Here is a 23,587-nt window from a genome sequence, read left to right on the forward strand (position 1 = left end):
TCACAGTTTCAGAGTTTAAGCTACCATTTTACATTCAGATTTTATGTACAAATTAGATGGTTGCCACAGTACACTAAACATGACTAGTGTGTTGGGAATTGCACAACCTGTGCTACTAAATTGCTTTCTTAATAAGTGTGAGAGATGTCAGAGACCATAAAATTATTTGTTCATTTTTCATCCTGATTAATCATGGAAGAACAGTATCTTGATTCCTTTTGCCCCATTGACAGCTGAAAAAAAGAGGAGGAGCAAATATGTATTGGTACATAAGAGCAGTAGGTTATACAATGAATTTATGCCTTTAAATTTGTGGCCCTGTTTGGATTGTTAGCTCCTCGTGGCAGGGAGCTAACCTTCTTCTGCCCTGATACTATTTATTTAATGCTATCAGTGTGTCTCTTTCAGTTATATACATACTAAAATAAAGTGGTTGTGGACTGCAATGGCAATCTGGCTAACTACAGAAATTATTAATAGTAGCCAAAGAACAAACTTCCTACAGTTACGCCTGGGTTATTTCTATATAGAAATAACATGTAAGACTATGAACCTGAACTTTTACTTATACTTGGAAGACAGGAAAGTTATATCTAGTACACTAGATTCCCTCCCCCAATGTTTTGATTTTAATTACTTACTAGTTTACTGCATCTTGTCTGATGGAGTGTTTGATTAAATAAGATATAAATAACAAACCAAAGTTACAAAATATTAAGTAATTAAAATCAAGCTTTTAGAAAATCTTGTGTACCAACCAATAATGACTTGCCTGTCTTTCAACTATAATTGTAAGTCCAGGTCTTGCATCTAAAGCATGCATCTGATTTCTGAACAGAAATAACCAGATTGCATGAGCTAGGGCCACTATTAAATATCGCTTTAATTAGCCAAATTTCTGTCACCATAAACAAACAGCTTACTTTTGGTGTGCACATTTTTGTCAAATAAACTATAAAGAAAGAAAATATAGTAAATGTAGACTATACTGACATTTCCCCCAGCCCTCAATTTTCCAATACAAGGCTACAGCTAAAGTTCAGCATGTCAGAGTTTAGTACAAAAAGTTCAGAGTCATTATTTTAGCAGGGAAGCCAACACATACAATGAAGATTATGTAATCTCAGTTTGGATTCTTATTCAACACACAATGAATTCACATTGTTACTAGTTTTTGACCTTTGGCAAATGCTGCAATAATGTTTTCCAGCAACAAACAAAATCAAGATACATAGAAAAGTAAAGGAGTGTAACTTCATTATGAAATATGTATCTGTACAACACCCTTGTGCATATTCAGACTAGTAAATGTACTGGATAAATGCAGACCAAACACACACAAGGGAAAGCTTACATTTGTAATCAGTTGCACAAGGGGGCAGACAGAACAAGTAGAAGCAAGACTAGCTTGTCTACAGGTTTATTGCTTTCGGCAGATTTTTTTTAAAAAGCACAGATAAAAAGTTTACTAAAGATGCTGGCTCTCCAGAATTAAATTCAACTTTAAAGGGAAAGTATTCCATTTATTATATAAGCCACTATCCTACCCTTGTAAAAAGGGTAGGTAGATTGGGTTTTTTATGGAGAAATGAAACCATAAGAAAACAACATTGAACCTTTATCTCACTTCTCATATCTTTGAGACATTGGCAAATCTCTAACATTTAACACTGGATTGTGTATATCAAACCTTTTTTTAAAAAAAAGCTTTTTACTATTGACTACAATTCATCTATCCCAGTGAGTCACATAGATACTACACTAATGGACACTTCAGTGTGGAATGCCTTCAGTCTCTTTGACAGATGGACACAAAACACAACTAAGGGTAGAAACACACCCACTGTTCTGTAGGTTCCAGTGCGTCTCCATCTCTCTCTTTTGAAAATAGTGGCACACAACACTAGTCAACCCCCGCCCCTTTTTACTGTAAAATCTGGTAGAAGCCACTTGAGTGCCTGTGTTTTTTAATTCAGTTTCAAAGAGATTTCGCAACTGATTAGCAGCTCAACCGGTTCCCCTTCCAGGTGTGGCTAATGGAAATGCTGTGATCTGGCAACTACAGCCTAAAGAAGTCACTGAATTTAGGCTGGTACAGAAAGCTTTACTTCCATTTGGGCTCTTCTCAGGAGGCACCACTGTCCTGTCCAATAATCTCTTGTCCTTTCTGCTCAAGAAAGCATAACCATTTTGTAGATAGCATGGAAAGACCACAGGTCTCTAGCAAAGCATGGGAAGCCCATCTATGTCTTGTGTCACATTCAATCCTGACAGCAGAGAAGGAGACAGGTCTTTTGGCAACTGCAAGGCTTGGAAAGATTACTGCCTGCAACCTCTTATTCAGGTATATTGGTCAGGGCTAACAACACTGGATGTGGATGGTGTGCCATTATGGACAGAAATTTCTTTAATTTTAAATTTTAATTTGGCATGACATGGACCATTTCTATTTTACAATATCTTGCTGCTCTGCTTTTTCACTATGTTGTTTTAGTGTTCTAAGCATTTGTATTGTTAGCTGTTCCGATAAGCCTTCAGGCTGAAGAGCAGACCACAAAACATAACAGAAAGTACCTTCTATTGCATTATAAATTGCCTTGGGATGTCTCATAGGAAATGATTAATGAATGAAATAAATAATAATGTTCTTAAGCACTGATGAAGAACCAGTATTTTCAAAATCTGCTCCTGCACAATACGTAAGTTGTACTTTAGCAGAGTTAATAGATTGGTTTGAAACATAGGGAAACCCCTTACCCCAATTGTGCACATTCAAGTGCTTCGATCTGCAGAACTGGAACTGTTACATACTTGTAAGAAATCATTCTTTTAGTGTGGAAGCACCTACGCTTTAGAATTCCCTGTCTATTGACATCAGGCAGGCTGTATTCTTTTTGGTGGCTGCTACAAACTTTTATATTTAGGCAAGTCTATTCAGACACATAGATGTTGATGTGTTTTATTTTTTTTTAGTCTGTTTTAAACTTTTTTTATTATTTTTATTGATAAAGTTTAATTTTTAAAAAAGATTGTAGAGGTTTTCTGCAATCAAGTGGTATATAAATTTTGTTAAATAATGAAATAAATAATGATATGGGTGAAGAAGCCCACCAAGCAATATATCTGCAGCAAGTACCTGCTATTCCCATGAGCACAGTGGCTGAAATAGCTCCCACAAGCATAGAAATCACTGTATCCATTGATGGGCTGATCTGCTCACTACCCTTTCTCAATGCATAAATACTTAAGAGAGCTCTGAAGATTTTTCATGGTGTAAACCACTGGCATCCAGCAATAGCAAACAGTTAATATGGATTTGGTTGGAACGGGGAGGAATCACATATTGCACACCTAATTAAGAAACAAAGAGGGATCATCATAGAAAATATTTCCCTTACTATGGCTCAGTAGGCAGATATTTCATAGGCAAGCTGCACAATGGACTGGACATAGTACTGAAACAGCCTTGGTCGCTCTGGTGGATGATATGAGGAGGGCATTAGATGGGGGAGAATCCACCTTTCTTGTTCTCCTGGATCTCTCGGCGGCTTTTGATACCGTCGACCACGGTATCTTGTTGGATCGCCTGGAAGGATTGGGAATAGGAGGCACTGTTTTGCAGTGGTTCCGTTCCTTTCTCTCTGACAGGCATCAACAGGTAGCATTGGGAGATGAGGTTTCAGACCCTTGGCCCCTCACATGCGGAGTGCCACAGGGTTCTATCCTCTCTCCCATGCTATTTAACATCTATGTAAAGCTGCTGGGAGCTATCATCAGGAATTTTGGGCTGCGATGTCATCAATATGCAGATGACACGCAGCTCTATCTCTCCTTTAAATCTTCACCAGAGATGGCTGTGGAGACCTTGTCCAAGTGCCTGGAATCCGTGAGTGGATGGATGGGAAGGAACAGACTGAAGCTCAATCCTGATAAGACCGAGGTGCTACTTGTGGGTGACAGGGGGAGGTTGGGTGCTGTTGACCTACAGTTTAATGGGGTGAGTTTACCCCTGAAAGATCAGGTCCGCAGCCTCGGGGTGGTTCTTGATTCCAAGCTGTCCATGGAGGCTCAGATTTCGGCAGTGAGCCAGGCAGCTTGGTACCAATTACATCTCATACGGAGGCTGCAACCCTACCTCCCTATTCATCAGCTCCCACTGGTGGTACACGCCCTGGTCACCTCTCGATTAGACTACTGCAATGCGCTCTATGTGGGGTTACCCTTGAAAACGGTCCGGAAACTACAACTGGTGCAGAATGCGGCAGCTCGGTTGCTTACAAACAGCCGCCGCCGTGATCACATCACGCCAGTATTATTTCACCTACATTGGCTGCCAGTTGTTTTCCGGGCCCAATTCAAGGTGTTGGTATTAACCTTTAAATCCCTATACGGTCTCGGCCCAGTTTATCTGAAGGAGCGCCTCCAGTACCACAAATTAAGCCGCCCAACCAGATCAGCCACACAGGGCCTTCTCTCAGTCCCACCAACGAAAACAGCTAGGTTGGTAGGGACTAGAGAGAGGGCATTTTCAGTGGCGGCCCCCACTCTCTGGAACTCCCTCCCATTCGATCTTCGCCATGCCCCTTCCCTGGATATATTTCGCCGGGCATTAAAAACTTGGCTTTTTGGACAGGCCTTCAGGAATTCCGGGGAGGGCTAACTTTTTTGGAATATTTTATTATCTATTGATCGCCCTAACTGATTTCATGCTGCTGTGATTAATGATCGTTCTGATTTTATTGTATTTTATCTGTATTGTACTGTAATTTACTGAATTTTAGTTTGTATGTCGCCTAGAGTGGCTTCGGCCAGATAGGCGACACAAAAATTAAATTTATTATTATTATTATTATTTATCATTTGCATTCTTATTGAGTTCAATGGGATTTACTCCTATGCAATCATGGTTAGGATAGGTAAAATTGACCATGGGGGAGGAGGGGCAAGTTACATCATTTGCATGCTTATAGAGTTCAATGGTATTTACACCTGTGCAATTATGCTTAAGATAGGTAAACCTGACTATGGGGAGGAGGAAGAGGAGGAGGGGGATGAGGAGGGAGGGGCAGGAGAGGATTGGAAGGGGATGAGGAGGGAGGGGCAAAGGAAGGGGGAGGGAAGGGGCAAGAGGGAAGGGATAGGAGGAAGGAGAAAGGAGGGTGGGTTTGATCAGTTGCTTACTTTTTGAGTTCAATGGGATTGATTTCTGTGCAATCATGTTTGAAAATGGAAATTGACTGCCTTCAATTGATCCTGACTCATGGCGACCCTATGAATAGGGTTTTCAGGGTAAACTGTATTCAGAGGTGGTTTTACCATTGCCTTCTTCTGAGGCTAAGAGGCAGTGACTGGCCCAAGGTCACCCAGTGAGCTTCATGGCTGTGTGGGGATTTGAATCCTGGTCTCCCAGGTCATATTCTAACACTGATCCAGGGGAGGGGAGGGGGGGAGGAGAATGGGTGGGTGCACACTGGGCACAGGGGAAGCCCCTTTCCTTTCCAAAAGGAAAACATTGTGAACAGTATCGTTGCTTTTCAGCATTTCCCTCAGCTTTTTATTTTACAGCAGGCACATGTAGCCTCCCACCCAAATTTAAATCAAAGCTGTCCCTGGACACATCCACACCAGGCCTTTATTTCACTTTGGACAGTCATGGCTTCTCTCAAAGAATCCTGGGAAGTGTAGTTAGTGAAGGGTGCTGAGAGTTGCTAGGAGACACCTTGTTCCCCTCACAGACCTTCAGTCAGGGTGGCTGACTGTTAACCATTCTCTCAGGGGAATAGGAGTCTCCTCTCAGCATCCTTCACAAACTACACTTCCCAGGATTCTTTGGGGAAGCCGCAGCTGTCTCAAGTGAAATCAAAGTCTGGTGTGGGTGTGGCCCCGATTAGGCAAGCCCAGCAGTTGTGAGTGTGGCTTTTAGAACACTGACAGTTGGTTCTTACTGAGCATGCCACCCTTATCATTGGCTTCCAGCCAAAATTTCTTAAATTAATTAAAAAACAGCCAGGCATTTTTTAAACTTTTAAACTGCAGAAGATGAAGGTCAGAGTATCGGGCAAGGTCAGTAATAGGATTACAGGTACTCTGTGAACTTGGCTGACTTAATGAATTTCAACAAATTATGAGAACGCTGACAAAAACAAATCGAAAAGGGCTCTGGGTTTTTTTTCTCTCTTTTTAGACTTTGAACTCTCGATTCTCTCTGACTGTTTTGTGTATCGCCATGAAAATTGAGAGGGTTGTTCAGCAAGTGTTTCTGAGTTCAGGACTATAAGTTTTGTACAGTTTTGGTTTGAAATGAGCTTATGGGAATCATCAGAATGGCATGGGGAGTATTTTCAGTTTAATATTGCGGAATGTGAAAAATCCATGCTGAATATAGTATACAGCCACTCTTGTGGCTATATAATCTGGTTTATAAGGAACCATAAAAGGGTCTTTTTTTCTTTTCTTTGTTTAGCAATGCATAACTGGCCACCCTAAGCCAATATCGTATCATTGCTTAATGGCAAAGCAACATGACAGGTCCAATTATCAAAATCAAAGTGCCCTAACCCATGAGCATATGCAAAAGGAAGCCAGGGAGCAGTCCTGGATGAGCCATAATTGCTGGAGTCCCAGCTCTCACATGAAAATAAAAGTCTCAAGATTACAAGGCAAGATGTACAGGGATTGTTTTTCATTATTTGTTTTGTGAGAAACTAGCCTGCTCCCACCTTTCAGTACTTCTAGCCTATGATTGAAGTCACAGCGATTGGCTAGATTTGCTTTCCTACATGTCAGTCAGACACAGACGTGGTTAAAATGTCTACAGAACGCAATTCTTGGTTCATTTTTCATCTTCCCTGGGGAAGGTGATTTCTTTTGCCCCACAGGAAAAAAAACCAAGATACCCTGGATTTTAGTGTAGCTGTGACTGGGCGGTAGCGTGTCTACCCAAAAACAAAAGGAAGCAGCAATGTTCATGATATTTGTAACTCAGGGCTTATTTCATACCACCCAAATTATTATTTGATTCATGTTATAAACATTTTAAAGTTATTCTGCCAGTGTCAATGACAATAACGTCCACCATAATACTGTATCCATATTGAAAAGGGCAGAACTATGACTAAAAAACAGGAGTAATATCAGCCCTGAAAGTGTTGTTATACCCATTTTGCTGGGAAGAAGGGGAAGTTAAGAGTAGTGTTGACAACCCCAAAGTATAGTCCAGTGCTGCTATCCTAGTGTTTGGTTTTGGGGGGGGGTTAGGAAAAGATGGGGAGAGCTGTGAAATAGCCCTGTATAACAGCAATTCAACTAATTAAGGATTGCAGGGAATGAAAGGAGCCAGAAACAGAACTGAGGGTTTTACTGGTGGGTGGAAAGATGATGTTTGGATGCTAGGTTTACCTGTAGACAGACAGCAGGTCTACTCACTGAGAAACAACAGTGGGATAAACCTGGAATGCAAGTTTCTCAGAGGAAGGTCTATTCAGGTCCACACTACTGCTCAGTCACCAGATCTTCTAGAAATGGTATACCTATTATCTGATGCTAGTTATGTATATTTGTTTATTTGGAGTATTTACTATTATCCAGAAAAAGTCTTTCAGACATCCATGTCCTAAACTTTAAAACACATGGCAAGTGTTGAAATGGAATATTGTGTGCGCTTGCACATGTGTGCCAGTTTAGATTTCTTAAGAAAAAGTTCAATAACCGAGACTTCCGGGAAGGGTGACTTCGCTTGTGCCTGCTTTTGAGACGGGCTCCCGCCTCAAAAGAAGCTTATTCAGATATAAATCAGTCAGAACATTTTTTTTTTTGACTGATGAAATTTCTCCCGGGCAGGGAGAAACGTAGAGATCAACCTCAAAAGCCTGTTTTTGTTGGGAGGACTGGATTTCATTAATTTATGAGAAAAGGTCCAGCCAGCAATGCCGGACGGACTTCCGAACAAGCTCTATCTGATTAATGCGATACGTCTATCTTTTCTTCAAAGAGAAAACGGACTAACAGGCAAGCACCCTTCTTTCTATTATTTTTTTTACTTGGTTTAAATTGTTGCAGCAAAAAGAGATTTGTCAAATGAATCAGCTTTAAAGAACTTCTGGGTGAGCTATAACTCTTCTCTGTTATTCACGAAATTAACAGCTTATCTCTGTTTCTATTGCAAAAAGCTGTCCTGGAAGTGCATTCTAAAGATATAAACAGAAGAGGGATTTCTATTCCGAGGAACATTATATTGTCTGGGACTATTCTCTTTTTGGTCTATTTTATTTTGACGAATCTGCTTCTTCACGACGCCACTAACTGTTTTGATGCTGGGAACTAAATTTGTTTTGTATTCTTGAACATAGAGAGATAAGGCAGGCTGCTCTGTTTATACTGTGATGTCATCAAGCCTGGAATATTAACCCAATTGTTGCTGAAATAAGAAGTGGTTCTTCTTTATTTTTGTTTTGCTTTGTTTTCGTGGTTTTAAAAATGGCAATCAAGAAAGTGGCTGAGAATCTGGAAGTAATTATGTTTCAGAAAATAATGGATGCGATTGAGATAACGAAACAAACCCTGCGACAGGGCAGTAAGGAGCTGAAAATTGAACTGAGCAAAATGACGCAGGAGCTTAAAGAAATAGGGGATCCTGTGAGAGAGGAGAATGAGATCAGAGATGAGAAAAGAAAAAATAAAGGGAAGATACAAGCCCTGGAGATTGGAACAAATGTGGAATTGGAAAAAGATCTGGAGTTTATGGATATTAGAAATAAAATCTACTGTTTGGAATTTAACGTTATCTCTGAAGAAATTAATGAAGATATTAGAGATAAAGTTATCAATGGCTTGGATAATCTTCTGGACTGGAATGACGTGATGGAGCTTGATATAGAGAAAATCTATGGAATTAACTGCAGCCATGTAACAATGGAAAAACTCTCAAGAGATGAGCCAGTGCATTTTGTAAAAAAGAAGAACACAGATATGACTTTACAACAATATTTCAGCAACTTATTCAGAACTGATGGCAAGAAAATATTTGGGATAGAGGAAATTCCCATCAGACTCTTATTATATGACTATGGCTATGACAGCAAGATTATTATGGAATACTGATAAAGGAAGATTGGACACTGAAATTACTGGACTTAACAGGACTATTGAAGATGGAAGATGGAATTAATATGGATAATGGAATAATGGCTATTGAAATTATTGGACCTAACAGATTTTGATGAGATGGATTAATCGATATGTTTATTTGGAGAAAAATTGATAGATATATTTCTTAAAGAATTGAAACCTCTCTTTGACTTTTTGTGGAAAGAATAAAGTAATGTTTATGAGATTTGATGATTAATTAAGATAACTACTGGAGGAAAGTGATTTTATAATATAATTTAAGAGACAGGATTGTTATATATTGTAGACCTATAACTGATCTGCGACAAATAGGAAGTCAACATTTTATTTTTTTGTTTAATCATTTTTGTTTTGTTTTGTTTTTTGTCTTTGAATGTTTTATGATTTTGTTTTGTTTGTTTTATGAAAATTTGAATAAAAATTATTGTAAAAAAAAAAGAAAAAGAAAAAGTTCAATAACCAGCCAACGTTTTCAATGCTGTGCCATTTTCAGATTTCATTTACTTACAGTTTACTGCAGTTTTCAGCAAGGAGTTTGGTGAGCATGAAAGAAAAAAACAAATGATTTGCACTCACAAGTTGTTTCAAGTTAAACAGTCAAGACTGCCAGGCACCTTCATTTGATGCTTTATCAAAGCCTTTATCAAAGCCTTAGAACAAGCAACATGGAACCAAATCATGATGCTATATTGTCATCATCCATGCCAAGGAATGATGTAGGATATCAGGCAGGTATAAAAAGCAGTGTGTACCCAGGGAGCCAGCATGTGACTGATTCCCTTGCAAACATAAAAACCTAAATTAACTAAAGCTGGTGCATGATGCAGCAACAGATGAGTAACATTTTATAACAATAATATTTTGGTTCCAAAGTCCAAGCTGAAAATTTCTCTTGCAACATTTCCTATTACCTGGGTTAAAAAAAAATACTGAGGTATGGCAGTGTTCCATATCAGCTCATTTCCCCCTTCCCACATCCCCCAATGAGAGTTTAAATGCAAACTATTCTATTTATGCTAGTTGTTTAGGCAATGCTGAGATTATTTTAGGTTCCAGCCAGTTCCGTGGGGAAGAACATATTGGACCTGGGCTAGGGAGAAATGTCGTTAATGTATCGCCACCATATAAGTGGTTTGTTGATGGCCTTTTTGAGGATCTCCTGTTCCAGTTTACCCATAAAGAGATTTGCATATTCGCATATGACGACATCTTTATGGTCTGGACAAATGGTAAAGAGAGTTTGGAACAATTTAAAAATTACATCAACTCTATCCATCCCTCTATTAAGTTTACATTTAATAGTACAAATAACAATCCACACATCCCTTTTCTGGATGTCCTTCTCACCATTGAAAACAACAAAATAGCCACTGATCTCTACAGCAAACCCACGGATGCCCACACCTATTTAAACTGGAAATCCTGCCATCCTAGGCATATAAAGAAGAACATTGTGTATAGCTTAGCTCTGAGAATCAAACTTATTTGCAACACTGAAGATAAATACCAGAGAAGGATCAGTGAACTTAAAGAGCACCTTCTTCTAAGAGGATATTCTCCACATATTATCAATTACAACATCCACCAAGCCTCCATTCTGTCCAGAGAAAACCTCCTCCATCATACTGAGGTGTCAAAGAGCAGAGAGCAACGAATTCCATTTGTAGTAGATTTCCATCCAGCATCTCCTAACTATCACCGAGCAATCAGGGAGAGCTACCCATTGCTGGCAAACTCTGAACATCTTACTAGAGCCATCAGTAGGCCTCCTGTTATAGCATTTCGCCAACCTCCTAATTTGCGCAGACTGTTGGTGAGAGCTGTGCTTAAGCCACCGAGGGTCACAGCCTGTTGGACTTTTCCATTACAGCGACAGAGAAGCCAGCAGATCCAGCAGCATTCACTGAAAGGGAGAACGTTTGGATTTACTCTCTGGACACATTGGCACCACATGGCCTGAACCTGGAGGACAGTACCAGCATTACTTAGCTTCTGCAAATGAAGCCCCTCTGAGCATTCCATCCTCAAAGCTCTATAACTGCCACCTTGGTAACAGTATTGTATGTTAGCAGCTGATGAAGGTGGAAGCTGAAACGTTTCGTTAATACAATAACAACCTCTGTTTGGTTAATCACAATTACGTTCACAGAGAGAGGGAGAGGGAGAGAAAATAGTGACTGGTGCCCCCGTTTTGACAGATGTGGGAATAAGGCTAAAAGAAAGTGACTTTGCTAAGGTATATTTTCTCGGCTGAGCTAGGGTTTGCACCTGGATTTCCCATATTCAAATAAAATACTTTTCAGTAGCAAATACTTTTCAGTAGAGCACAGTGATGCTTTATCCTCACATGTCATAACATTGGTAAGTTTTGCCTATAGAATTGTCACTAGAATTTCAAGAACCTGGTGTCAATTTTGTTCCTATTGATATATTAACTGCATTAGAAACATCAGGTTTAGCAAGAATATCTAGGCCAGCATTAACTTCTTTTTGAAACATTTTGTTTCTGTGATTTCTTTTTCTCCAAACTGAAAGTCAAATATTTGTATTCACAGAATGATAGTGAAACAAATGGTTGCAGTTTCTTACTTTTTAAGTGAGATGGACTGATTATACAGCATAGTGATGCAGAGTGCTAGCGTGAAACACATCTAAGAACAGCTAAGTTATCTGAGCAGCGGCAGCAGCTTGTAATTTTAGTGCAGTGGTTCCCAACCTGGGGGCCGGGACCCCCAGGGGGGCCGCAAAGTAATCCAGAGGGGGACATGAACAGTAAAGAAATGAATTATTTATTATTTTTTTTAAAAAAGTCTTCACTCCCTCGACACTGTCTGCTTTCCACTGCCGCTGCAGATGACACCTCCCCCTTACTCCAAACGAGAGGGGAGGCCTTTTGCTGAAGCGCCAGAGCATCTTTCAGGAGCACTAGGGGCAGGCATCTGCCTATAAAATACATGGCAGATGCCAAACGAGGCTGAGGGTGGAGCTACCAGGAAGAAGAGGGGATTACTATCACTGATTCCCGTCTCCTTGGACTGCCGCTACTGGCAACGCCCTTGCTTACAATGAGAGGAGAGGGCTTTTTGTGAACCAAAAAGAAGCAAGCCTGCAAAGAATGGCTGCTTTCTCCCTTCCTTCTTGGCAGCCAGCCTGCCTCCCTAGGGGGGAGGGGGTCACAAAAAAAATTCAGCTTATAAAGGGGGTCCCGTGCTCATAAAGGTTGGGAACCACTGTTTTAGCGGCTGGGAGCTGCTGCGGCTACTTTTTACACGCAGCTCCTATTTGCAGCCTTAAGTTCCAGACGGCGGTGGCTGCTCGTATTTTCAGCCACGGTCTCCTGGTCAGGCCGCTAAAAATATGAGTGCCGCCGCCGCCTGAGAGTAACGGAGCTGGCAACAAAGGGGCAAAAAGGTTGCAAAGAGAGCCGCAGCTGCGGACTCCCAGCAAAGCTCGTCTCACTGGAGACGTGTGAGCCCAAATGGGAACGGTAGCCGCTGGAGCCCCCAACAAAGGGGCTGAGGAGGGGGGAAGAAAGTAAAAAACCCCACCCCCAAAGCACAGGGCCGGGGGCAACTGCCCCGCTTCCCGGTGCCTAGGGGTGGCTCTGGCCACAAGGTCCCCAACCCTAATTTAAGGCAACCATGCAGTTACATCAGAAATCTCTGAAGTCCAAAAGCCCATAATCTACACCAGGGATAGCTATTCTTTTTCTGCCGAGGGCTACAATGAAGGTTGGCACCTCTACAAGGCCACATGCCAGTGATGGATATGGCTAATGCACACATATACACATGTTGTTGTTGTTATGTGCCTCCAAGTCGACGACGACTTATGGAGACCCTATGAATCAGTGACCTCCAATAGCATCTGTCATGAACCACCCTGTTCAGATCTTGTAAGTTCAGGTCTGTGGCTTCCTTGATGGAATCAATCCATCTCTTGTTTGGCCTTCCTCTTTTTCTACTTCCTTCTGTTTTTCTAAGCATTATTATCTTTTCTAATAAATCATGTCTTCTCATTATGTGTCCAAAGTATGATAATCTCAGTTTCATCATTTTAGCTTCTAGTGATAGTTCTGGTTTGATTTGTTCTAACACTCAATTATTTGTCTTTTTTGCAGTCCATGGTATCCGCAAAGCTCTTCTCCAACACCACATTTCAAATGCATTGATTTTTCTCTTATCAGCTTTTTTCAGTGTCCAGCTTTCACATCCATACATACACGGAGGCAAACACACAGGCTCCGCTTCAGAAAGAAAAGGTAATGTGTTTTCAATTTTATTTTTCTTTGCTTGAGATCCAAGAGATTCCTCCAAACGCAGGGACTAATATGTGTATCATGTTTATCAATGTAGTGCAATTAGTTGCAGATTTACAACAGCCAGGATACTAATGACTAAATTTTGAATTCGAGAACAATTACCAATAAAGATCTGACTGAGAAAAAATGTTATAAACTGAGTTATTTCAAAACAATCCTAATGACTTATTACAATAAAATGTGGGGACCTAGAACAACATGAATCTAGCTGAAGACATGTGCAGGAAGTTTAGGCGCTCATATAAGAACACCTCATAATTATTTTCCTTTGATTTGTTTTAATCTTATTTGGTTCCTTCATTGCATTTTTATATTCTTTACTCAAAAATAAAATTAAAGCCTTTCATTCAAGATGTACCCATATGCCTGAAGAATTTGAGATGCTGTATGAATGTCATTTCATTTCTTTAAGTAAGTCTTCCAGAATCTCTTGGTTTTGCTTCAGGATTGGAATTATTACCAGAAAGCTCAGTTAAAGCAACGCCCAGAATGTTTTGGACTGAGTACACTACCATCCAAGAGCCAGCAAGCCTCCTGTGGAGCTTTGGATTTCTATTTGGAAGCTAACATTAACTACTCAGAAACCTTATTAGAAGGCTGTCTTTGAGATTCATCTGTTAACTTATTTCCCATCTGGCCATAGTTGGGAGAAGACCACACAAACACACAGCTGCTTTTGCAATCTGGTGAATAATCTAAATTATTACAGAGATTTCAACGGTGCATTCCAAATTTCCTGCCTTCTCTGCTCACCTGCTTTCTAATGCTATAAGAGCATGTCTGTACCCGAAAAGCCTTTTTTGAGGGATAGCTCTGTACATATCAAGATTATTTATTTATTTATTTATACATGCCCCGCCTTTCAGCCAAAGGCCCTCAAGGCAGCTTACAAAAAAACGTACAAATATAAAAATACAATATAAAATACATCAGCAACACAATACAATTTACAAAAGTTAAATAACTGCTCTTAGGCTAACAATGTAAAATGCACGACACATGAGGGGAAAGGGACAGGGAAGAACAAGGAAAAAAGCACGCTCAGGCACCAGTTCTCAAATTACGTTCTTATCATGACCAGCTGGAAGCAGGCAGCCTGATAGCATGGTGGCTACTGGAGAGAGCAAGGGCAGCTAGTCACTCAGCAGAGGCGATGAAACAGCCACAGCGTCAATAGCCCGTGTATGTAAGGATAACAGAGACAAGGCAGCACAGCCTACAAAGAAGAGCATGTACAAACTGAAGCAGATTAGCTTGAAAGGCACTGAGAGACACCAACCATAGCTTCAAGCCCCCTCCCCCCCAATTCTAGAAAAGCATAATCTCTGCTTTGCTGGTGAGATATAGCATGCTCCAGAAGAGAGTGATTGAAATGTTTACAGTACTCTCCTTGCGTCCCTACTCACATGAGCCTGGAACCACTAAACTTTTATCTGGTAAAAGCACCTGTGACTTCAATATGCTTTAAGCACTAGACATGAATGTGCTTGTAGAAGCAGACCAGTTGTACATGCTTCTATCCTTTTATGATATTTCTATCATCACCACTCTTTCTCCTCTAAGTCTGCCCAGAAAGGAAGCCCAGAGCTCTAAACCAAACATACTTCTGGGAGAGGTAACAACCACCTACAACTTCCCTGTCTTGCTTTCTTTGTAGGCAAAAGGTAGTGTAACTCTAAGTGGTTTAAGGGGGTTGGGGTCAAGAGGAGACCAATCCCTTGGGCTCACAGCAAACTTCATATCCAAATTAAAAGAAAGATTTTATTTGAAATGGGGCACAAGGGACAAAAGGAGGAACAACAGACATACTGAAAGAAAAACAAGCAAGCTGGATCACTCTGGGAATTATAGCCAGCGTGGATTTTTCACATTCCGCAATGTTGAATTGAACATACCCCCTATAAGCTCATTTCAAAACAAAACCTTACAAAACTTATAGTCCTGAACTCAGAAATGCTTCCTTAACAACCCTCTCAATTTTCATGGTGATACACAAAACAGTCAGAGAGAATCAAGAGTTCAAAGTCTAAAGAGAGAGAAAAACCCCAGAGCCCTTTTCGACTTTTCTGTCAGAGTTCTCATAATTTGTTGAAATTCATTAAAAATCAGCCAAGTTCACAGAGTACCTGTAATCCTACTACCACCCTTCCCCATATTCTGACCTTCATCTTCTGCAGTTTAAAAGTTTTTAAAATGCCTCGCTGATTTTTAATTAATTTAAGAAATTTTGCATTGAACTGAATGATAACGTTCAGCATGCTCAGTAAGAACCAACTGTCAGTGTTCACAAAGCTACACTCACAGCTGTTTGGCTTGCCTAATCAGCAGGCCACACCCACACCAGACTTTGATTTCACTTGAGACAGTCATGGCTTCCCTCAGAGAATCCTGGGAAGTGTTGTTTGTGAAGGGTGCTGAGAGGAGACTCTTGACAGAGGTCCAATGCCAGAATGGTCAGCCACTCTAATTGAAGGTCTGTGAGGAGAACAGGGCATCTCTAGCAACTCTCAGCACCTTTCTTTGAGAGAAGCCATGACTGTCCAAAGTGAAATAAAGGCCTGGTGTGGATGTGGCCAGGGACAGCTTTGATTTAAATTTGGGTGGGAGGCTACATGTGCCTGCTGTAGAATAAAAAGGTAGGGGAGACCCTGAAAAGCAATGATACTGTTCACAATGTTTTCCTTTTCAAAAGGCTTCCCTTCTGCCCAGTGCCCACCCACCCAATCTCCTCCCCTCGCCCTTCTCCTCTCCCTGCCCCTCCCTCAGGTCACTGTTGGACTATGACCTGGTAGACCAGGATTCAAATCCCCACACAACCATGAAGCTCACTGGGTGACCTTGGGCCAGTCACTGCCTCTTAGCCTCAGAAGAAGACAATGGTAAAACCACCTCTGAATACAGTTTACCCTGAAAACCCTATTCATAGGGTCGCCATGAGTCAGGATCAACTTGAAGGCAGTCAATTTCCATTTTCAAACATGATTGCACAGAAATAAATCCCACTCAACTCAAAAAGTATGCAATTGATCAAACCCACCCTCCTATCCCCTCCCTCTTGCCCCTTCCCTCCTCCTCCCCCTCCCATCACCTCCTTTCCCCTCCCCTCCCCCTCCCCATAGTCAGTTTTAATTATCTTAACCATGATTGCACGGCAGTAAATACCATTCAACTCAATAAGCATGCAAATAATCAAACCTGCCCTCCCTTGTTCCTTTCTTTGCCCCTCCACCCCCAGTCTCCTCCTTCCCCCTCCTCTCCTTCCTCTCCCCTCTCTTTTTCCTTCCCTCTCCTCTCCCCTCCCCTGCTCCTCCCCCATGGTCAGTTTTATCTATCCTAACCATGATTACATAGAAGTCCCATTGAAATCAATAAGCATGCAAATGATCACAGCTGCCTTTCCCCTCCTTCCCCTCTCCTCTCCCTTCCTCCTCCTCTCCCCTCTTCCTTCTTCCTCCTTCCCTGCCCACTCCAGCCATCTCTCCCTTCCCCCCCGTCAGTTTTACCTATCCTAAGCATGATTGTACGTGAGTAAATCCCACTGAACTCAATAAACATGCAAATGATCAAACCTGTCCTTCTTCTTGTGACGTCCTTCCCCGGTTCTCCCTGTCAGGTTCCCACCTGCTTGTGGCTACTGCCTTTCACTAGGCACCACCAGGGATACCACCAGTCCGGACCGTCCTTTTTATGGTTTCTCACTCCGCTCTAGCACAGATCTCACTAGATCCCCCTGCTAGGCACCACCACCAGTCACGTCCTATAACCAATACTCCCAGAGACTTTGCCTGAGTCTCTCTCTAGCTGGTTACTTTTGTGACTGCGTGCTTATGCTGTTCCCAACCCCCTTGTATCTTTATAGATAACGCATACAACTCTGGGTTGCTCTGGATACTTGAATTGTTATTATTCCTCCCTTCACCGCTGCCACCATTAGATACTGTTTCTGTTCAGCCTTGGTAATTACCTTGCCCTCCCTTCTGGTATGTATATCCCCCAGCCAAGGATCAGGCCTTTGGTAAACCAAATAAGTATTTATTAAATATCAGAAATAACAAGATTAGTTTTAGAATGTTTCACAAGCGTATGGTTTCATCTATTCCTGTTTTGTACTTGACTTATTATTAATCAGGACTCCAACTCCCTCTTTCTCCACACTCCTGACCTCCACCCTCAAACACCTTTCTCCACACTCCCAACATCCACCCTCAAACACCTCTTTCTCCACACTCCCAACATCCACCCACCAAACACCTTCTTCTCCACCCTACTAACATCCACCCAGATTCAACTGTCATTCTTCCATTTATATTCCCAGCCATTCAAACGCTCAGCCAATCATCCGGCATTCTACTGCTCATGTACTCCCCCCTCCTCTTTCACTCCACTTACCATATGTCTTCTATATAAACAGCACTTACCATATTTACACTATAAGCAGGAACATCACACTCCTCCCCTCCCCCTCCTACCTGCTCCCATCCCCCTTCTCCCCTCTGCCCTCCCTCCCCTCCCTCCTACTTCTCCCCTCCCCATTCCCTGTGGTCAGTTTCACCTATCCTAAGCAAGACTGCAGGACAGTAAATCCCACTTCTCAATAAGCATGCAAATGATCAATCCATTCTCAGCAAGCTTGCACAGGATCCAATTTCTTACCTGCCGGATTAAAAAGCAGAGAAATTCACTAATAGGCAAAAAACCCAAATTGTCTTTGCATTTTGAGAAATTTGTAAAGCAGTACAATATCTCAGAGAGGAGGTCAGGTCTCTTGCTGCCCTGGTGCATTCACTAGAGCTGCCCAATTTCCCTGCTTTTAAAAGTTTGATAGAAATATCTGTGGGCTATAGGTGAATGCTTAAACCGCAAGGTTTTTTGCCTATTAGTGAATAGAATCCTCATACTTACATATGTAAGATCACTTAGATGGATTCAACATACAGAACCCTCAGATGGTCAAAGGACATAGGAAAATCATATTCCACATTTATGATGTCTAGCTTGGGTTGCTATAAGGGACAGGAAGGTGGGCTCAACCAATCAGATAAACTCAAGTCAGGAAGACACTCTCAGCACCTTTGGGGAGCTGGGAGATGAGACCAGAAAGGTGCATAACAGGAGATTACTTTGGCTGTATCAAAGGTTTCCTATTTGTGCATTGGGAAATAATGGTAAACTGGGAGGAATGGAGGCTACCTATGTTTAATTGGTTATATTGTAGTTCTAAAGGGTGGACTTGCACCACAGCACTTTTCAGTAGCTATTTCCTGCAAACCAAAATATAATTCATTGCTTGCCACTCTCATTTTTTCCCATTCCCTTCTGCTCTTGAGTTTTGCCAATTCACCTCTCAAATAAGGCTTCTATCAACAACATAGCTGCTTGCTGTCCAATTGTTTGTTCCACTTCCAAAGTGAAAATAGCTAATGAGCTTCTCCTCCCTCCCACCCCTCACTGAGAAGGTCGCCTGTGCTTTTAAAGAATTTCAATAAGTAAAGAATAGAGAGGGGGAAAGCTTCACCTACAGATTTCTTTTGAAGCTTTTAAAGACATAGGAGCCCTGCTGGAAGACCAAATTTTGTAGTTGGCAACTACAATGCTTTTATTAGGAGTATTCCCTTTGGGCAAATTACAGAATCACAAGAATAGTATGAGCATGCAAAACATTCCAGACCTATCGTGCACACCCCTTGATCTGCAGGACTCACAACTCAAAAATGCTCTTCATCTTACTTAGCAAGGATGAACTGTGGTCAAATTTCTCTGTTATAAAACCCTAAGACCAACATTTAGTACAGTCACTCTCCCATATTCACAATACTCTCATATGGTTTGTGCCACGTGTGAGAAGCTGTTTGTGAAAATAGTATTTCTAGCCATTGGTGTGGGGTATTTCTACTCTGCCTGTTCTTGAGCATGGCTATTTAGATAGAATACTTCTGTGAAGGCCAGCATACAAGTTGGTAAATTTACATCAGCAGCTCTTTGACACTCATAATGAAAGCTCATTTTTCAAAAAGTTCAAAAACTAAAGAAAATTTAAAGCAGGTATTTTTATTCAAACATACAATAGTAAGGGAAGTTGCAATGCTAATACAAATCTGGTAATCGGAATTCAAATGACCATTTATGCACTTGACCCTCACCTGTGGATGAATTCCTCTGCATGTTAGTAACAATAGATTAGGCATATTAGTTATTCTGGTCTGGAAACAGGAAATATTGGTGAAGCTAAAGCCTCACTTAGAATCTCCTTACTTTTTTCAGGCTTTCTGGTTGACATGGGAAAGCTTCCATGAAAACAGTTGACAAGGAATTCCTGACTATTACTAAAGACCCAGTAACACCCTCCAGCACAGCCTTCCCCAAGCTAGTGGCCTCTAGATGTTTTGGACTGCAACTCCCATCTACCCCAATCACCACAGCCATGCTAGCTGGGACTGATGGGAGTTGCAGTCCAAAACTTCCAGAGGGCATCAGTTTGGGGAAGACTGCTCTAGAGCAAATATTTCAGACTTCCAGGATCCAATTTTAAAAAAGAAACAAAAAAAAAACACAATGTCCCAGGGCCCACCAGCCAAAGTTAGACACAAGACAGCAGCTTCTTGGAGGTGGGAGAGCCAGTCAGTTAGGTGACCAGGCAAAGTATGTATAAATCCACATATAAATTTATGTTGTTAAAATGGGAAAATCTTACCACTAAAAATGCACTCCAACTAAAAAACTAAAAAAAACAGGCAACCAATTAACACTAACCAACTATCAGACACCAAGCCTTGCTCTGCTTGTAAAATCTAAATTGTAATTGATTTTACACAAAGCCAGCCTCTTAGAGATCTCATCTCCAGATGCACAGAATTGCAGCAGGCAGTCTTTTCATCATGAGCCTCTAAGTCATGTTTGAATACCCAGCAGGTAAGACATTATTTTAGCTAGCCTTGGCGCTTACAAGTAGCCTAGCCAGACTTTTGCCCCATGGATCTCAATTGCACTTAAGATCATCTGTTGACGTCCTTCTCAGAGAGCCTTAGGACTGGAGGTATGGCAGATGTCATCTAAGCAGAAGGGTTGTTTTGGCTGTTGCTCCCATTATGGAATCTCCACCCGACAGAGGCTTGCCTCACTCCAACATCATGAGGCGCCAAGCAAAAGCCTTTTGCTTTATCCAGGTATTTGAAATATGATTTATCCCATGGAGTTTTTATTTTCTGTTCTTCTCAAAGTGCTATGGCTTTCTTAGGGCTCTATTTTTAGTTCTTGTATTACTGAATATTTTGATGAATGATATATAAATATTTTAAATAAATAAAATAGAGAAGGTGTGTTCTCAACCATTTTCTTTATCCCCTCTCAAAACTCTAAGCCAGCTCCTTTTAGAACTGAGAATTCTCCTCCTTGGCCTTCCCCTCCCTGAGCTTGCTTTTTGCTTCCTCTTCCATGAAATCAACAACTTTGTTGACAGTGTAAGTTAGGCACTGCCATCACCATGGTGACAGAACAGGTATCTAGCTGCACTTACCCCAGGCACAACAATGATGGGCAATCCATTATAGCCAGGGAAATAAACCCAACACATGTCATCTGCCCCTACAACAAGGGCATAAAGTCTCAGCGCGGGTTACTCCATGAAGTTTTCAAAACATCTTTATAAAACAAAATGCAGCAACTGACACTGCCTAGACTACCAACACAAAAAAGGATTGGTCATTCATCACTAGATAGTTCCCGGGTTAGCATGACTGCAGCCTGGTTCTATGGAGTTAGGTGCGCCTAAGCCACAGCCTACTGCATTGTGCACTGAACCTGCCATTTTGAAAAAGAGAAATCCTGTTTGATTAAAACAAAAAAAAGGGCATGACCACCATAACTGCTCTATTTTTAATTTTGTTTGAGGGGTTGTTTTTTGCAGGGGGGGTTGAGTTACCAAGTCAGAGCCACGGCCAAGTTATATCACAGGAGTGCAGGGTTCAGTTCCTACCAGCCCTAAAGGGGCTCACTCAGTGTCACACAAGCACCTATGCTGTTGCAATATAGACTTGTGCAGACTAATTCAGAGTTGTAGCAGTGCCAGAATAAGAGGAGGTGAGGGAGCGCCACTCTGGATCTTTGTTGATAGCTGGAGTGCCCACACACATACACTTGTCCCCAGCACACACACACTTATCTGAGCCATCAGTAGCAATTTATTCCAGTCCAGCACTCATCTGCCTGGGGAGTCATCCTCTATATGCACCTGCACAGAAACAGCTCTGAGGTGTTCAGGCGTGCCTACAAGGAGATGATAGCACCCTGCAGAGGGGGCACAGCAGCTATACTAGGAGGCTGGCTGAGCAGATGCCTTCAGCATATGGCTAGCTTCAGCTGTCTGCACACAACCTGAGGACACATCTTTCCAGCTTCTATTTTTCCATACTCCCAACTGAGCGGGGCCAAGATAAACCCAGCCAAATGAGTAGTTTTTCTTTCAAGTAAACCAAACCCTAACCCAAGCACATGAGTAGCCACACCTTCACCCTAACTCAGCACATGAGTAGCCACAACTTCACCCATGCCCCATCTAGTGGTGGATTCATTCTGTCTGGGTTTACTGGAGAGACAGTGTTACTGGAGGAGAAAAGAGCAGCAAAAAGCAGCAATTAAAGCAACATATTGTCTTCTTTAAAGAAATATTGGGGGATGGGGGTTGAGAAAGAGTTCCAAGAAACCCTCTTCCAATGTGATTAAAAATAAGTGAACTATCCACCCAGCAATTCTGTGGATTTTTTAGTAGCAACCACCTGGTACTCAGAGATACCAGAGGCATAGTACCTCTGAAGATAGATGTTCCATTTAGGTATCATCACAGATAGATGGAGCTTCTATGGGTCAAGCTGTGGTGGAGCAAGAAGGAAGAGCTTTGGGTGGGTGAAGATAAGAGCTATAGTTAGGAATGGCCACCAAGGTTCATGGTCTTGTAGTACTCCAAGCTGGAAGCACCAGTTCACCCTATTGCTAAAGACCACTAATATTAATGGGCACAGGTGTACCTAGGTCTGCATGGTTGTTAGAATGGCAACATGTATAACGGAAACTTACTACCCCTGGATGATATTTATTACAACTATTTATGTCTCATCTTTCAGGACACAAGTCCTTCCAAAGCAGCTTACAAGTAACAAAGACATATCAATAAAATCATACCATGGGTTTAACTAACACAACATTAAAGTGAATATCAAGTAAGACAAAAATTAGGTTAAACAATGTCTTAAGTCGCAGACTGAGAACACTGGAAAAGACATCATCTAAGTTAGAGGATGCAACCCAATTTTCTCAAGAGTTGTTTCTGCGAAATGGGTGACAATGCATCCCACACTAGCTGCCCTTGAAAACAATTGTATTACCTTGTAACTGTACAATTAATATGAAAATATGATTAGAAAATATTCACTGAATTCTGACCGTTCTATCATTACATCAAAGGTTACCTTCTGTTGCTTGTAGGCTGAAAGATTGTTGCAAAGGAAAACAAACTAAACTCTATTCTTCTGTTTGTCTCTTGCCTTTCACGCCAATCAAAGCAGATAGACCTGCCCAAACATAATACCCAGACCCTTAAAAAAGTAAGATTTGAAGTGTGGTGTAGTGGTTAGAGTGTTGGACTGGGACCTGGGTGACCACGGTTCAAATCCCTGCTCGACCATAAAGTTCACTGGGTGACCATGGGCCAGACACTGCTTCTCAGCCTAACCTACCTCACAGGGTTGTTGTGAGGATAAAATCAGGAGGGAGAGAACCATATATGCCACCTTGAGCTCCTTGGAGGAAAGGTGTGATATAAATGTAAAAATAAATAAATAATATTTCATAAAAAGATGTCACAAATATAATAAGGTACCATTCTGCGGGTAAGGTATGGTAGAAATAAACTGATAAAGGTACATGCTATATAAAAAAATAGCAGGGGAAGGTGCTGGAAACATTTAAAAAGACAAGCAAGCTTGACATATTGTCAAAATGCAAACCATTTGCTTGAGGCTGCATGCGGTAGGGTGGGGTAGGGGCAAAAAACTGAGAAACGGAAGTGGTCAGCCTGGACTAAGTTAAAAGCATTTTATAAATTTACATGAACATGTTTCAAAGTCAATAAACATATTGTTCAAAACA

The 23,587-nt window shown here is 41.4% G+C and overlaps 1 protein-coding gene and 1 long non-coding RNA gene across 3 annotated transcripts in view; both read right to left on the bottom strand.

Moving 5' to 3' along the window:
- ARL15 (ADP ribosylation factor like GTPase 15) overlaps positions 1–23,587 on the bottom strand; it is a 266,297-nt gene that overhangs the window by 237,467 nt on the left and 5,243 nt on the right. The gene's annotated exons all lie outside the window — the stretch shown is intronic.
- The window catches only part of LOC133380513 (uncharacterized), a 72,079-nt gene that overhangs the window by 48,281 nt on the left and 211 nt on the right, over positions 1–23,587 (bottom strand). The gene's annotated exons all lie outside the window — the stretch shown is intronic.

This window comes from Rhineura floridana, chromosome 1 (assembly GCF_030035675.1).
Source record: "Rhineura floridana isolate rRhiFlo1 chromosome 1, rRhiFlo1.hap2, whole genome shotgun sequence".
In the NCBI taxonomy this organism is placed as follows: domain Eukaryota; kingdom Metazoa; phylum Chordata; class Lepidosauria; order Squamata; family Rhineuridae; genus Rhineura; species Rhineura floridana.